We start from the raw sequence: 15995 nt of genomic DNA, 5'->3' as shown, positions 1-15995 counted from the left end.
CATCGTGACCACTGGCTATAATATGATTCAACTCTACCCTAGCAGAAACCAACCGAGCCCCTTTTGATTTAACTGAAGGAGAATCCGAACTAGTATCTGGCTTCAATGTAGAATACGCAGCAGGCCCCTTCACCATATTCTTCTTAGCAGAATATACCAATATCATTAAAATAAATATATTCACAACAATTCTGTTCCTAGGAGCATTCCACAACCCCTACACACCAGAACTGTACACAACTAACCTCATTGTTAAAACACTACTACTAACAACATCTTTCCTATGGATTAGAGCACCCCACTCTTGATTTTGATATGACCAACTAATACACTTACTCTGAAAAAACTTCCTACCTCTAACACTAGCCCTAGGTATATGGCATGTGTCACTACCCATCATAATGGCAAGTATCCCTCCACAAACATAAGAAATATGTCTGATAAAAGAGTAACTTTTATACAGTAAATAATAGAGGTTTAAACCCTCTTATTTCTAGAATCATAGGAATTGAACCTACCCTTAAGAATTCAAAGTTCTTCGTGCTACCACATTACACTACATTCTACAGTAAGGTCAGCTAAACAAGCTTTTGGGCTCATACCCCAAAAATGTTGGTTTATAACCTTCCCATAGTAATAAATCCCATTATCTTTGTTATTATCCTAACAACTGTCATTTTAGGAACTACAATTGTAATAACCAGCTCTCACTGATTACTAGCCTGAATTGGATTTGAAATAAATATAATAGCCATCATCCCTATCATAACAAAAACTTTAATCCACGAACTATAAAAGCCTCCACTAAATATTTTCTAACACAGGCCACCACATCCATATTACTTATAATAGCAGTCATCATAAACCTACTGCACTCCGGCCAATGAACCATCACAAAGCTATTCAACTCAACAGCATCGATAATTATATATATATATATATATTGCAGTACGCGGGCCTCTCACTGTTGTGGGCTCTCCCATTGTGGGGCACAGGCTCCGGACGTGCAGGGTCAGAGGCCATGGCTCACGGGCCCAGTTGCTCCGCGGCATGTGGGATCTTCGCGGACTGGGGCATGAACCCGTGTCCCCTGCATCGGCAGGCGGACTCTCAACCACTGTGCCACCAGAGAAGCCCCCCTTTCACTTTTGAGTGCCTGAAGTAGCACAAGGCATCCCTTTAAGAGCAGGCTTAATTCTACTAACATAACAAAAGCTTGTACCCTGTCAATCCTATATCAAATTTCACCATCAATCAAACTAAATCTAATATTAGCCTTATCCATACTTTCTATCCTAGTCAGAGATTGAAGTGAATTAAACCAGATACAACTCCGAAAAATAATAGCCTATTCATCAATCGCCCACATGGGATGAATAACAGCCATCTTACTGTATAACCCAACCATAACCATCCTAAACCTACTAATCTATATCATAACAACTTTCACTATATTCATACTATTTACTCAAAGCTCAACAACCACCACACTATCACTATGACACACATGAAACAAAACAGCTGTCACCACAATCCTCACCATATTCACTCTACTTGCAGTAGGGGGACTCCTACCACTGTCAGGATTCATGCCTAAGTGAATGATCATTCAAGAGAATGATCATTATTCTACCCACACTCATGGCCATCACAGCACTACTCAACCTATACTTCTACATACGGGTCACATACTCCACAGCACTAATTTTATTCCCCTCTACAAACAACATAAAGATAAAGTGACAATTCAACTCCACAAAACAAATAACCCTTTTACCAATCATAATCCTAATACCCACAATATTTCTACCTCTCACACCAATACTGTCAATCTTAGAATAGGAGTTCAGGTTAAACAAGACCAAGGGCCTTCAAAGCCCTGAGCAAGTACAATTTACTTAATTCCTTCCCAATAAGGACTGCAAGTCTATATCTTACATCAGTTGAATGCAAATCAAACTCTTTAATTAAGCTAAATCCTCACTAGATTGGAGGGATACATTTCCCATGAACTTTTAGTTAACAGCTAAATACTCTAATCAACTGGCTTCAATCTACTTCTCCCGCTGCGAGAAAAAAAAGGTGAGAGAAGTCCCGGCAGGGTTGAAGCTGCTTTCTGGAATTTGCAATTCAAAATGATCATTCACCACAGGACTTGGCAAAAAGAGGGCTCAACCTCTGTCTTTAGATTTACAGTCTAATACCTTCTCGGCCATTTTACCTATGTTCATAAATCACTGATTATTCTCAACCAACCACAAAGACATTGGCACCTTATACTTACTATTTGGCACCTGAGCCGGAATGGTGGGCACTGGCCTAAGCTTATTAATTCACGCTGAACTAGGCCAACCTGGCACACTGCTCGGAGACACCCAAATTTACAACGTGGTAGTAACAGCCCACGCATTTGTAATAATCTTCTTTATAGTCATACCCATTATAATTGGCGGGTTTGGAAACTGGTTAGTGCCCCTAATCTTTGGGGCACCCGATATAACTTTCCCCCGTATAATCAATATAAGTTTCTGACTGCTCCCTCCTTCTTTCCTATTACTACTAGCATCATCAGTAGTTGAAGCCGGTGCAGGCACAGGCTGAACTGTGTATCCACCCTTAGCCAGAAACTTAGCACATGCAGGAGCTTCAGTTGACTTTACTATTTTCTCTCTACATTTAGCAAGTGTCTCCTCAATTCTCGGGGCCATTAATTTTATCACTACTATTATCAACATAAAACCACCCGCTATAACCCAATACCAAACACCACTATTCGTATGGTCAGTCCTAATCACAACGGTATTACTTCTATTATCCTTGCCTGTCCTAGCAGCCGGAATTACCATACTATTAACCGATCGAGACCTGAATACAACTTTCTTTGACCCTGCAGGAGGAGGACACCCAGTCCTATATCAACACTTATTTTGATTCTTTGGACACCCCGAAGTATACAATTTAATCCTACCTCGGTTTGGGATGATCTCACACATTGTAACTTACTACTCGGGAAAAAAAAACTTCTCGGATATATGGGTATGGTATGAGCTATAATATCAATTGGGTTCTTAGGTTTTATTGTATGGGCCCATCATATATTCACAGTAGGTACGGACGTTGATATGCGAGCATAATTTACATCAGCCACTACAACTATTGCTATCCCTTCAGGGGTAAAAGTATTTAGCTGATTGGCAACACTCTACAAGGTAATATTAAATGATCACCGGCCCTGATGTGAGCCTTGGGTTTCATCTTCCTTTTCACAGTCGGCAGACTGACAGGTATTGTCCTAGCTAATTTGTCATTAGACATTGTCCTTCATGATACCTACTATGTAGTCGCACACTTTCACTATGTGCTCTCAATGGGAGATGTTTTCACTATCATAGGAGGGTTTGTACACCGATTTCCACTATTCTCAGGATATACACTCAACTCAACATGAGCAAAAATTCACTTTGTGATCATATTCGTGGGTATCAATATAACTTTCTTCCCACAACATTTCCTAGGCTAATCTGGCATACCTCGACAATACTCTGACTATCCAGATGCCTATACAACATGGAATACTATCTCATCAATAGGCTCATTCATTTCATTAACAGGGGTTATACTGATAGTCTTCATTATCTGAGAAGCATTCACATCCAAACGAGAAGTATTAGCAGTAGACCTTACTACCACAAATTTAGAGTGACTAAGAACGTCCTCCACCATATCATACATTTGAAGAACCAACCTACATTAATCTAAAATAGTCAAGAAAGGAAGGAATTGAACCCTCTCCTATCAGTTTCAAGCCAACATCATAGCCACTATGTCTTTCTTCATGAACGAGATATTAGTAAAACTTCATATAACTTTGTCAAAGTTAAGTTACAGTTGAAAATCTTGTATATGTCCATGGCATATCCCTTCCAACTAGACTTTCAAGATGCAACATCACCCATCATAGAAGAACTACTACATTTTCACAACAACACACTAATAATTGTTTTCCTAATTAGTTCCCTAGTCCTCTATACCATTACACTAATGCTTACAACTAAGTTAACACATACCAACACAATAGATGCCCAAGAGGTGGAGGCTATTTGAACTATTCTCCCGGCCATTATCTTAATCTTAATTGCCCTGCCATCATTATGAATTCTTTATATGATAGATGAAATCAACAGCCCATCTCTTACTGTAAAAACTATTGGCCACCAATGATACTGAAGCTATGAGTACACTGACCATGAAGACCTGAACTTTGATTCCTATATAATCCCAACACCAGACCTAAAACCAGGAAAACTGTGACTACTAGGAGTAGATAAACGAGTAACTTTACCTATAGAGATAACAATCCAAATACTAATCTCCTCTGAAGATGTACTACACTCATGAGCCGTACCCTCCTTGGGCCTAAAGACAGATGCAATCCCAGGGCGCCTAAACCAAACAACTCTAACATCAGCACGACCAGGCTTGTTCTACGGACAGTGTTCAGAGATCTGTAGCTGAAATCACAGCTTCATGCCAATTGTTCTTGAGCTAGTACCCCTAAAATACTTTGAGAAATGATCTGTGTCTATGCTATACACTCATTAAGAAGCTAAATTAGCATTAGCCTTTTAAGTTAAAGATTGAGAGCCAAAGCTTTCCTTGATGACATGCCACAACTAGATATATCAACATGATTTGTTACTATTTCATCTATATTTTTAACACTATTTATTATATTTCATCTAAAAATCTCAAAGCACATCTACTACCCCAACCCAAAGTCAACACTCACTAAAATACAAAAACAGTACACCCCTTGAGAAACAGTATGAACGAAAATCTATTTGCCCCTTACGTAACCCCAGTAATAATAGGCATCACTGTTGTCATCCTAATCATTATATTGCCAAGCATTCTATTCCCAACATCAAAATGACTAATTAATAATTGCATAATCTCCCTTCAACAGTGATTAATTCAACTCACATCAAAACAAATAATAGGTATTCGTAACCACAGAGGACAAACCTGATCACTAACACTTATATTGCTCATTCTATTTATTGGCTCAACAAATCTCCTCGGACTATTACACCACTCACTTACACCCACCACACAGCTCTCAATAAATGTAGGAATGGCTATCCCTCTATGAGCCGGTACCATCATTACAGGCCTCTGTAATTAAACAAAAGCATCCCTATCCCTCTTCTTACCACAAGGCACACCTGCTTCCCTCATCCCTATGCTAGTAATTATCGAAACTATTAGCCTATTCATCTAGCCATTAGCACTGGCCGTATGACTAACAGCCAGTATTATCGCAGGCCACTTACTAATACATCTAATTGGGGAGTCAACTTTTGTGCTAGTAAGCACCAGCACATTCACAGCTCTCATTACCTTTATCATTCTCGCCCTACTCACTATCTTCGAATTTGTTGTCGCTATAATTCAAGCCTATGTATTTACCCTCTTAGTAAGCTTATACCTGCATGACAACACATAGTGGCCCACCAAACCCACAAATATCACATAGTAAATCCTAATCCTTGACCCCTCACAGGAGCTCTTTCAGCACTTCTCATAATATCAGACCTAATCATGTGATTCCACTTCAACTCAATAGTTCTACTAATACTGGGCCTATTAACTAATATTCTAACAATATATCAATGATGACAAGACATCATTTGAGAAAGCACTTTCCAAGGCCACCACACACCAACCATCCAAAAGGGACTTTGATACAGAATAATATTATTTATCGTATCAGAAGTCTTATTTTTTACTGGCTTTTTTTGAGTCTTCTACCACTCAAGCCTCGCCCCCCACTCCTGAATTAGGTGGATGCTGACCACCAATAGGCATTCACCCCTTAAACCCCCTAGAAGTACCACCCCTCAACACTTCGGTGCTATTAGTCTCTGGCATATCCATTACCTGAGCCCATCATAGGCTTATAGAAGGAAATCGCAAACATACTCCAAGCCCCTTTCATTACAATTGCTCTCGGTATTTATTTTACACTACTACAAGCATCAGAGTATTACGAAGCCCCTTTTACAATCCCAGATGGAGTCTATGGATCAACTTTCTTCATGGACTTCATGTAATTATTGGATCTACCTTTCTTATTGTTTGTTTCCTACGCCAACTAAAATTCCACTTCACATCCAGCCACCACTTCGGCTTCGAAGATGCTGCTTGATACTGACCTTTTGTAGATGTTGTATGACTATTTCTTTATATATCTATTTATTGATGAGGCTCATAGTCCTTTTAGTATTAATTAGTACAACTGACTTCCAATCAGCTAGTTTAGGTACACCCTGAAAAAGAACAATAAACCTAATACTGACCTTATTAACAAACACAATACTAGCCTCATTACTCACACTTACCACCTTCTGATTTCCTCGACTAAACATCTATGCAGAAAAAAACAAACCCCTATGAGTGCAGATTTGACCCTATAGGATCCGCCCACTTATCCTTTTCTATAAAATTTTTCCTAGTATCAATCACCTTCCTTCTTTTCGACCTAGAAGTTGCCCTCCTACAACTCCTCCCCTGAGCAACCCAAACAAACAACCTAAAAAAATACTTATCATAGTCCTATTTTTAACTTCATTATTAGCGATCAGCCTGGCCTACGAATGAACTCAAAAGGGGTTGGAGTGAGCTGATACGGTATTTAGTTTAAAATAAAACAAGTGATTTCGACTCATTAGATTATGGTTAAACTCATAACTATCAAGTGTCCCTAGTACATATAAATATTATCATGGCTTTCACTATATCCCTTATAGGTTTATTGATATACCAGTCCCATCTAATATCCTCACTACTTTGCTTAGAGGGCATGATGTTATCATTATTTATCCTAGCAGCCCTGACAATCTTAAACTCACATTTCACCTTAGCCAGCATAATACCAATCATCCTACTGGTATTCGCAGCCTGTGAAGCAGCTCTCGGATTAGCCCTATTAGTAATAGTATCAAACACATATGGGACCGATTACATACAAAACCTCAAAACCTTCTCCAATGCTAGAATTTATTATTCCCACAATTATACTAATACCTCTAACTTGACTATCAGAAAACAACATAATCTGAATTAACTCCACAACCCACAGCCTATTAATTAGCCTTATAAGCTTACTTCTTCTTAACCAATTCAGTGACAAGAGCCTCAGCTCTTCTCGGATTCCCTCTCTGCACCATTACTAATCCTAACAATATGACTCCTCCCCCTAATATTAATAGCTAGTCAATCCCACTTACTCAAAGAACCACTAATCCGAAAAAAACTTTACATCACAATAATAATAATGTTGCAAACACTTCTAATCATAACATTCACTGCCACAGAACTAATCCTATTTTACATTATATTTGAAGCCACACTAGTCCCTACCCTTATTACCATTACCCATTGGGGTAACCAAACAGAACAACTTAATGCAGGACTCTACTTTCTATTCTACATATTAGCTGGTCACTCCCATTACTAGTGGCATTAACATATATATAAAACATCATGGGCTCCCTAAATTTCCTACTACTTCAATATTGAACCCAACCAGCATCCAACTCCGGGTCCAACGTCTTTATATGATTGGCCTGCATGATAGCTTTTATAATAAAAATGCCCCTCTACGGCCTCCACCTTTGACTACCCAAAGCACACGTAGAAGCTCCCATCGCAGGCTCCATAGTCCTTGCAGCTGTACTACTAAAATTCGGGGGCTACGGCATGCTACGAATCACGTCAATACTTAATCCTCTAACAGAGTATATAGCATACCCTTTCCTTATGCTTTCCTTATGAGGGATAATCATAACTAGCTCTATTTGTCTACGTCAAACAGACCTAAAATCACTCATCGCATACTCCTCAGTCAGCCATATAGCACTAGTTATTGCAGCTATCCTCATTCAAACCCCTTGAAGTTATATAGAGGCTACTGCCCTAATAATTGCTCAAGGCCTCACGTCGTCTATATTATTTTGCCCAGCAAGCTCAAATTATGAGCAAATCCATAGCCGAACCATAATCTTAGCCCGAGGCCTGTAAATTCTTCTCCCACTAATAGCCACTTGATGACTATTAGCAAGCCTAACAAACCTGGCCCTACCCCCTACCATTAATCTGATTGGAGAACTGTTCGTAGTTATATCAACTTTCTCATGGTCAAATCTCACTATTATCCTAATAGGAAACAATATTGTAATTACAGCCCTATACTCCATGTATATACTAATCACAACACAATGCAGCAAATATACATACCATATCAACAATATTATGCCTTCCTTTACACAAGAACACGCCCTTATAGCCCTCCATATCCTTCCACTTCTACTCCTGTCACTAAACCCCAAAATAATCTTGGGTCCCCTATACTGTAAATATAGTTTAAAAAAAAAAAAACTAGATTGTGGATCTAGCAACAGAAGACTAAGACTTCTTATTTACCGAGAAAGTATCACAAGAACTGCTAATTCATGCCCCCATACCTAATAGTGTGGCTTTTTCAAACTTTTAAAGGATGGTAGTTATCCATTGGTCTTAGGAACCAAAAAATTGGTGCAACTTCAAATAAAAGTAATAAACCTATTCTCTTCTTTTGCCCTAATCACATTACTAGTGCTAATTATTCCAATCATGATACCTAGTACAAACTTCTACAAAAATGATAAATACCCATCATCTGTAAAAAATACTGTCTCCTGTGCTTTCATTACCAGTCTAATCCCAACAATAATATTCCTTCACACAGGCCAAGAAATATTCATTTCAAACTGACACTGAATTACTGTCCAAATCCTTAAATTGACACTTAGCTTCAAAATAGATTATTTCTCAATTATATTCATACCGGTGACATTGTTCATCACATGATCCATTATAGAATTCTCAATATGATATATACACTCAGATCGTTGTATCAACCAATTCTTCAAGTATTTACTCCTCTTCCTCATCACCATACTAATCCTTGTTACAGCCAACAACCTCTTCCAACTTTTTATTGGATGAGAAGGGGTATTGGAATCATATCTTTCCTGCTCATTGGATGATGACATGGTTGAGCAGATGCAAACACAGCTGCTCTTCAAGCAATCTTATATAATTGAATCAGGGATGTCGGATTCATTATATCAATGGCATGTTTTTTATCTAACACAAACGCATGAGACCTGCAACAAATTTTCATACTCGACCGAAACCCTTTAAACATCCCTCTCACAGGACTCGTACTAGCTGCAACTGGAAAATCAGCCCAATTTGGACTTCACCCCTGGCTCCCCTCAGCAATAGAAGGTCCTACCCCAGTCTCGGCCCTACTCCATACAAGTACAATAGTTGTAGTGGGAATTTTCCTACTTATCCGATTTTACCCTTTAACAGAAAACAACAAACTCATTCAAACAATAATGCTCTGCCTAGGAGCCCTTACCACCCTGTTCACAGCCATATGTGCTCTTATCCAAAACGACATTAAAAAAATTATCACCTTCTCTACCTCAAGCCAATTAGGTCTAATGATAGTAACAATTGGTGTCAACCAACCTCATCTAGCATTTTCACATATTTGCACACACACTTTCTTTAAAGACATATTATTCATATGCTCTGGATCCATTATTCACAACCTAAACAACAAGCAGGACATTCGAAAAATAGAAAGCTTACTCAAAGCCTTACACTTCATTGCAACAGCCCTTATCATTGGATGCCTAGTGCTAACAGGAATACCTTTTCTCACCGGGTTTTACTCTAAAGACCTAATTATCGAGACCACCACCACGTCTTATAACAACTCCTGAGCCCTATTAATAACTCTAACCACTACCTCCCTCACAGCCATCTATAGCACTCGCGTTATCTTCTTTGCACTACTAGGACAACCTGTTTCTCTCCTTCAGTTCCTATCAATGAAAACAACCCACTCTTAGTTAACTCCATCAAACGCCTATTAATCAGAAGTATTTTTACTGGCTTCCTCATCTCCAACGGCATTCCTCCAACAACCATCCCCCTAATAACTATACCTTTATACTTAAAATTAACTGCCCTTGCAGTAACAGCTCTGGGCTTCATGCTAGCATTCGAAATCAATCTTAACACACAAAACTTAAAATATACTCACCCCTCAAACTCCTCGAAATTCTCCACTCCCTTAGGATATTTCCCCACCATCATATACCGCCTACCTCCCTATCTAAACCTATCAATAAGCCAAAAATTAGCAACCTCCTTACTAGACTTAATTTGACTAGAAAATATCCTACCAAAGACTACAGCCTTCATTCAACTAAAATCCTCCACACTAGTCTCTAACCAAAAAGGTCTTATTAAACTATACTTTCTATCATTCCTCATTACCATCACCCTGAGTATACTCCGACTTAATTACCCCAAGTAATCTCCATAATAACCACAACACCAATAAATAATGACCAGCCCGTAACAATCACCAACCAAGTACCATAGCTGTATAATGCTGCAATCCCCATAGCCTCCTCACTAAAAAAAACCCAGAGTCACCCGTATTGTAAATAACCCAATCCCCCAACCCATTAAACCTAAACACAATTTCCACAACCTCATCCTTCAAAACATAAAATACCATTAAAAACTCTACTACCAACCCTAAAAGAAATGTCCCTAATACAACCTTATTAGAAACCCAAACCTCAGGATATTGTTCAGTGGCTATAGCCATTGTATAACCAAACACAACCAATATCCCTCCTAAATAGATCAAAAATACCTTTAGACCCAGAAGTGAACCACCAAAATTTAACACAATTTCACACCCAACACCCACAATCAACCCTAGACCCCCATAAATAGGCAAAGGTTTTGAAGAACCCCCCACAAAACTAATCACAAAAACAATACTTAAAATAAATACAGCATATGCTATCATTATTCTCACATGGACTTCAACCATGACCAATGACATGAAAAATCATCGTTGTCATTCAACTATAAGAACACCAATGACCAACACCCGAAAAACCCACCCACTAATAAAAATCCTCAACAACACATTCATTGACCTCCCTACCCCATCAAATATCTCATCATGATGAAATTTTGGCTCCTTATTAACCATCTGTCTAATCCTACAAATCCTAACAGGCCTATTCCTAGCAATACACTACACACCAGACACAACAACTGCCTTCTCATCAGTAACACACATCTGCTGAGATGTCAGTTATGGCTGAATCGTTCGGTATATACACGCAAAAGGAGCTTCCATATTTTTTTATCTGCCTTTATGCCCACGTAGGACAAGGTATATACTATGGATCCTACGCTTTTCAGGAAACATGAAACATTGGAATTACCCTACTACTTATAGTCATAGCCACTGCATTCATAGGCTATGTCCTACCCTAAGGACAAATATCATTCTGAGGCACAACTGTAATCACAAATCTACTGTCAGCAATCCCATATATCAGCACCACACTCGTCGAATGAACTTGAGGTGCCTTTTCTGTACACAAAGCAATACTAACACGATTCTTTGCCTTCCACTTCATTCTCTTCTTCATTCTCTTTTTGTTTACATCTGGCCTATCAGGGCTGGAATTAGGCCATATATGTCTATGCCAGAGATGCTAAGATGTATGGAGAAACTTTTCTGAACAGAAAGACCTCTGTCAGTAAAGGGAAAGTGAAGAGGCTAGGGCAGGGGTCCCCAACCTCCGGGCCACAGACTGATAGTAATCTGCGGCCTGTTAAGAACCAGGTCACCTGGTAGGAGGTGAGCAGCAGGTGAGAAAGCAAAGCTTCATCTGCTGCTCCCCTTCACTTCCCATCATTCACATTACCGCCTGAACCATACCCCTCATCCATGGAAAAATTGTCTTCCACAAAACTGGTCCCTGGTGCCAAAAAGTTTGGGGACCACTGGGCTAGGGGGCTGAACAATTGAAGAGTAAGTCCTCAGAGAGCAGGTTATTTATAGATAACCACACACACACACACACACACACACACACACACCCTACACACACCTTTGAGACAAGGCTTAAAGTTAGCCCATTAAATGGTCTACCTATTGAATAGTTTCTGCCAATTCAGTCCTGAGTTCTCCAAGGGTTGACTTTAATCTCTTCTTCCCATGAGGTCCTATGTCCACAGTCTCAGCAAAATATCTGTTGCTAGACCAATTATCAGAAAACAGAGGTTGCAGAAGGAAGGTTCCTAGCAAGGGAATCAGAATCTGTTCTGTTCATCCATAGGAATAAAAGTATCATGGAACTAGACAATAGGTCTTTCCCACTGGGTGAAAGTGTGAGATAGAAGTATTTTAAGTTGATTTTAGAAGTGGAATTTTTGGGTCCTGAGTTTGAACAAGCTGTTAACCTACAAAAGTCTCATTCTAATAACTGGCCTGCAGTCCTCACAGGGTTGTGATAATGTATGCAAAATCACTTTGCAAATGATGCAGCATTATACATATGTGATCCTTACTATTATTATCAATGACTATCTGACCTTCAAAATGAATTTTTGAGGCTCTGAGAGTCTAATCTTGCACAAATCTCTCCTTAAAGAGCCATTGTATTCAGCCTCATGTAAGATTCTTTTGCTTCTTTCACATGTAACCAAGTGTCCTATTTGCCCGGCTTGGAGACATTGCCCAAAGAAGTGAGCTGGCACAAGACCTATTTGCTCTTAGGAAAAGATGACTAATCTCTTTCTCCTTCTTTCCTGTGCCCCTAGTTTGGGCTTGGGCCATGCAATTCCAGGGCCCCAGGAACAGCCTGAGTTTACATGGAAAGGAAACCCATGGGAAAGAAGATGTGAAAGGAAGCCTTGGGGTGAGGAATAAAAAGAGAGATGTGAAGATGGGGATGTAGGGGCATGTGACCATCACCAAACTTGCCAGGTCCTCCTGTCCCCACTCTTCTCCTGGCTGGAGATTGTACCTCCTGTTTCCTACAGCTTTCTGGGCAAGCACCTATGGAGAGCAACTTTCCACAACAGTTTTACTTTCTGTGAAAACCTGGACTATCAGCAACTAGAAAGTTCCTCTCATTGTTTTGGCTGTCATACTGAGAACTTTTTTTATTGTCACTATAACATGAGCTTCAAAATTTAACTTTTATACAGGAAGCCCTTGCTCATGAATGTAAGTTATACATATTACCTGTTTTACTATCTGCTCACAAATCTGCAGTTCAACTTTTGGACATGATTGGGTTTTTCATTTCTTTGGCTCTTAGATAGCTACATGTATTTTCAGTACAACTCTAAAGACATTTGATATCGTAAGACACGTAAATTTCCTACCTAATGATGATGACCAGTTGAGATTGGTGGACTCCTAAAATATGCAAATATATGTTCTATTTTTTTTTTTTTTTTTTTTTTTTTGCAGTATGCGGGCCTCTCACTGTTGTGGCCTCCCCCGTTGCGGAGCACAGGCTCCGGACGCGCAGGCTCCGGACGCGCAGGCTCAGCGGCCATGGCTCACGGGCCCAGCTGCTCCGCGGCATATGGGATCCTCCCAGACCGGGGCACGAACCCGTATCCCCTGCATCGGCAGGCGGACTCTCAACCACTTGCGCCACCAGGGAGGCCCTGCTATATGTTCTATTGATAACAACAAAAAGGTCTTTGAATTGACAAATCGTGTACTTAACAAAAAGCAGCTACAGACACCTAGGTATACGTGAGACTTGGCAAGATAGCTAGTGGTCAAGAAATCAAGCAATCATTTCTCAGAAGAGTGACTAGAATTAGTAGCAAAACAGACTGTTAGCAAATTTATGATTATGCAAAGCCTGTTATTTCACTGTACATTCTAGACATATCCCTTTATTCTAAGCCTAATTTGAGCCTAAAGCAATTTATGATTTTGGCTTTAAAACCCTGCACCAGAAATCTTCCCCCAAAGCCTATCCATGTAAAACATCCACAGTGTGTTTGCATGAACCTCCTGTCCAGCAATCAACATCTTGCCTAGAGCTCATTTTGTGTTAACAGAAATTAATGGACTCATATTCTTTCATTTTCCTAGGACTATGTAACTGTTACAGATATCAAAAAAGACATGCGGCTGAATTTTGGATTTGCACATGGCTTTATCTGACTTAAAGTTACTGTTCGAGGTCATTCTAGTAACAAAAAGCAGAACTTTAAACTGTAAGAAAAATAAGTTGTCATTTTAATGACCTTGTTATGGGAAAACAAACCAGACAAGAGGCTGAAAAATTCTACCGCAGTCCAGTAAAAAACGTTTATTCATCAAAATAAAACATAAGAAAAGATAACTCAATAGGAAAAATTGGGCAGAAGATGAAAACAGCATTTCACAGAAGAAAAGTCATGAATGGACAATAAACATAAGAAAATTTGCTTAACTTTATTTGTAAATAGGGAAATGCAAATTAAAACTAGCACGTTTTACCATTTCAAATCTACTAGAGGTGCAGAAATGTTAAGTACTGAATAAGGATGCAGAATGACAAGAACTCATATACACTGCTGATGGGACTGTAAATTGGTTCAACCACATTCATAATTATGATTATAATAAAACTAGTGCTAGGTACTCTTTCAAGTGCTTTATATATATTAAGTCATTTAATCACTTGGAAAATCACTTGGCATTATCTTATTAAGTTGATAGTTTTCCTACTGCAGACTCAGTCATTCCCCTACTAGGTAGATACCCTAAAGGAAGTCTTATAAATACACATCAGGAGACTTACTAAGAATGTTTACAGCAATATAATTTGTAGTAGTAAAAAAAATAACTATTAAAATGTTTCTCAAGAAGAGACTGGATAAGTAAATTTTGGTCAATTCACACATTCATACTGAAAAAACAAAGGTCACAAAATAAATGTCATTTACATAAAAATTAAAACCATATAAAAATGATGGGTTGCTGGGCTGCACCCCACAGGCCTTCAAGCCTTGTAGTTGCCCAGACTTGAGCCTGAAAGAAAGAGCCCAGAGACAGCAACAGAGACATCAACAGTTTATTGGATAAGAGATCTTATATGGCTGAAGCAAAAGGGTCCTGGAGCAACACCCCACTGTGGATGGCAGACGGTGGGCAGGACGTGGCAGCAGTCTTTGCTACTCGGGGGACGAGTCTACCATTAAGAGCGGCAATTGACCTCAGGTGGGCTCAGCAGGTACCAGGGATTAATTAAGCCCCATAATTAAGAGGACTGGATAGTCATGTGAATGAAGCAGACACTGGTCAAGCAGGGGATGTACAGAGAGCAAGAGAATAGCTATCCTGAATGACCTAACCATGCATTGGGTCAAAGATTAAAAGCAAATATTTGTCAAGATAAGTAGAAATATAAAATATGGTTTAGGGATTCATTCATATTGAGAAAAACTATGGAAACATATCAAGGAGGTTAAGCGGTGTTAGTAAATGTTCTTTCTCTTAAGCTGTGTGTTAGTACAGGTGCTCATTCTATTATTTTATTTTTTTTGCGGTACGTGGGCCTCTCACTGTTGTGGCCTCTCCCGTTGTGGAGCACAGGCTCCGTACGCGCAGGCTCAGCGGCCATGGCTCACGGGCCTAGCCGCTCCGCGGCACGTGGGATCCTCCCGGACTGGGGCACGAACCCACGTCCCCCGCATCGGCAGGCAGTCTCCAAACCACTGTGCCACCAGGGAAGCCCCCCTATTATTCTTTATACTGTATATGTATACTACATATATCTGTGTTTGACATATTTCACAGTTTTCTTTATAAGAAAAGTAAAAAAATGGTCTTGATTTTACTATTGCTCTGATATCATGAAGGAGACGGTGTCAGAAAGCCCTTAAGGCCCCTCGAATAGTACTGTGCATGCAGAGGACAGTCAGCATTTGGAGTAAAGGAAGTTGATAGTTCTGAGAGTTGAGTTCACAATTCAAAGCATTTTCCCTCCCATATTCTCTAAGTTTTCTGGAGGTGACTTTTCAGTGAAAATATGTAATGTAAC

At 39.5% G+C, this 15995-nt stretch overlaps 4 pseudogenes; all 4 read left to right on the top strand.

Annotated features, from left to right (window-relative positions):
• The first annotated feature begins 3909 nt into the window (after nucleotides 1-3909).
• Nucleotides 3910-4575, top strand: LOC132494389 (cytochrome c oxidase subunit 2-like; annotated as a pseudogene).
• A 250-nt stretch (nucleotides 4576-4825) lies between these two features.
• LOC132493054 (ATP synthase subunit a-like) lies at nucleotides 4826-5506 on the top strand (annotated as a pseudogene).
• A 5-nt stretch (nucleotides 5507-5511) lies between these two features.
• Nucleotides 5512-6262, top strand: LOC132493055 (cytochrome c oxidase subunit 3-like; annotated as a pseudogene).
• Nucleotides 6263-6656: 394 nt separating this feature from the next.
• LOC132494235 (NADH-ubiquinone oxidoreductase chain 5-like) lies at nucleotides 6657-10438 on the top strand (annotated as a pseudogene).
• Nucleotides 10439-15995: the final 5557 nt, after the last annotated feature.

The sequence above is a fragment of the Mesoplodon densirostris genome, chromosome 7 (assembly GCF_025265405.1).
Source record: "Mesoplodon densirostris isolate mMesDen1 chromosome 7, mMesDen1 primary haplotype, whole genome shotgun sequence".
Classification (NCBI taxonomy): Eukaryota; Metazoa; Chordata; class Mammalia; order Artiodactyla; family Ziphiidae; genus Mesoplodon; species Mesoplodon densirostris.
This window is presented reverse-complemented; position numbering and strand designations above follow the sequence as displayed.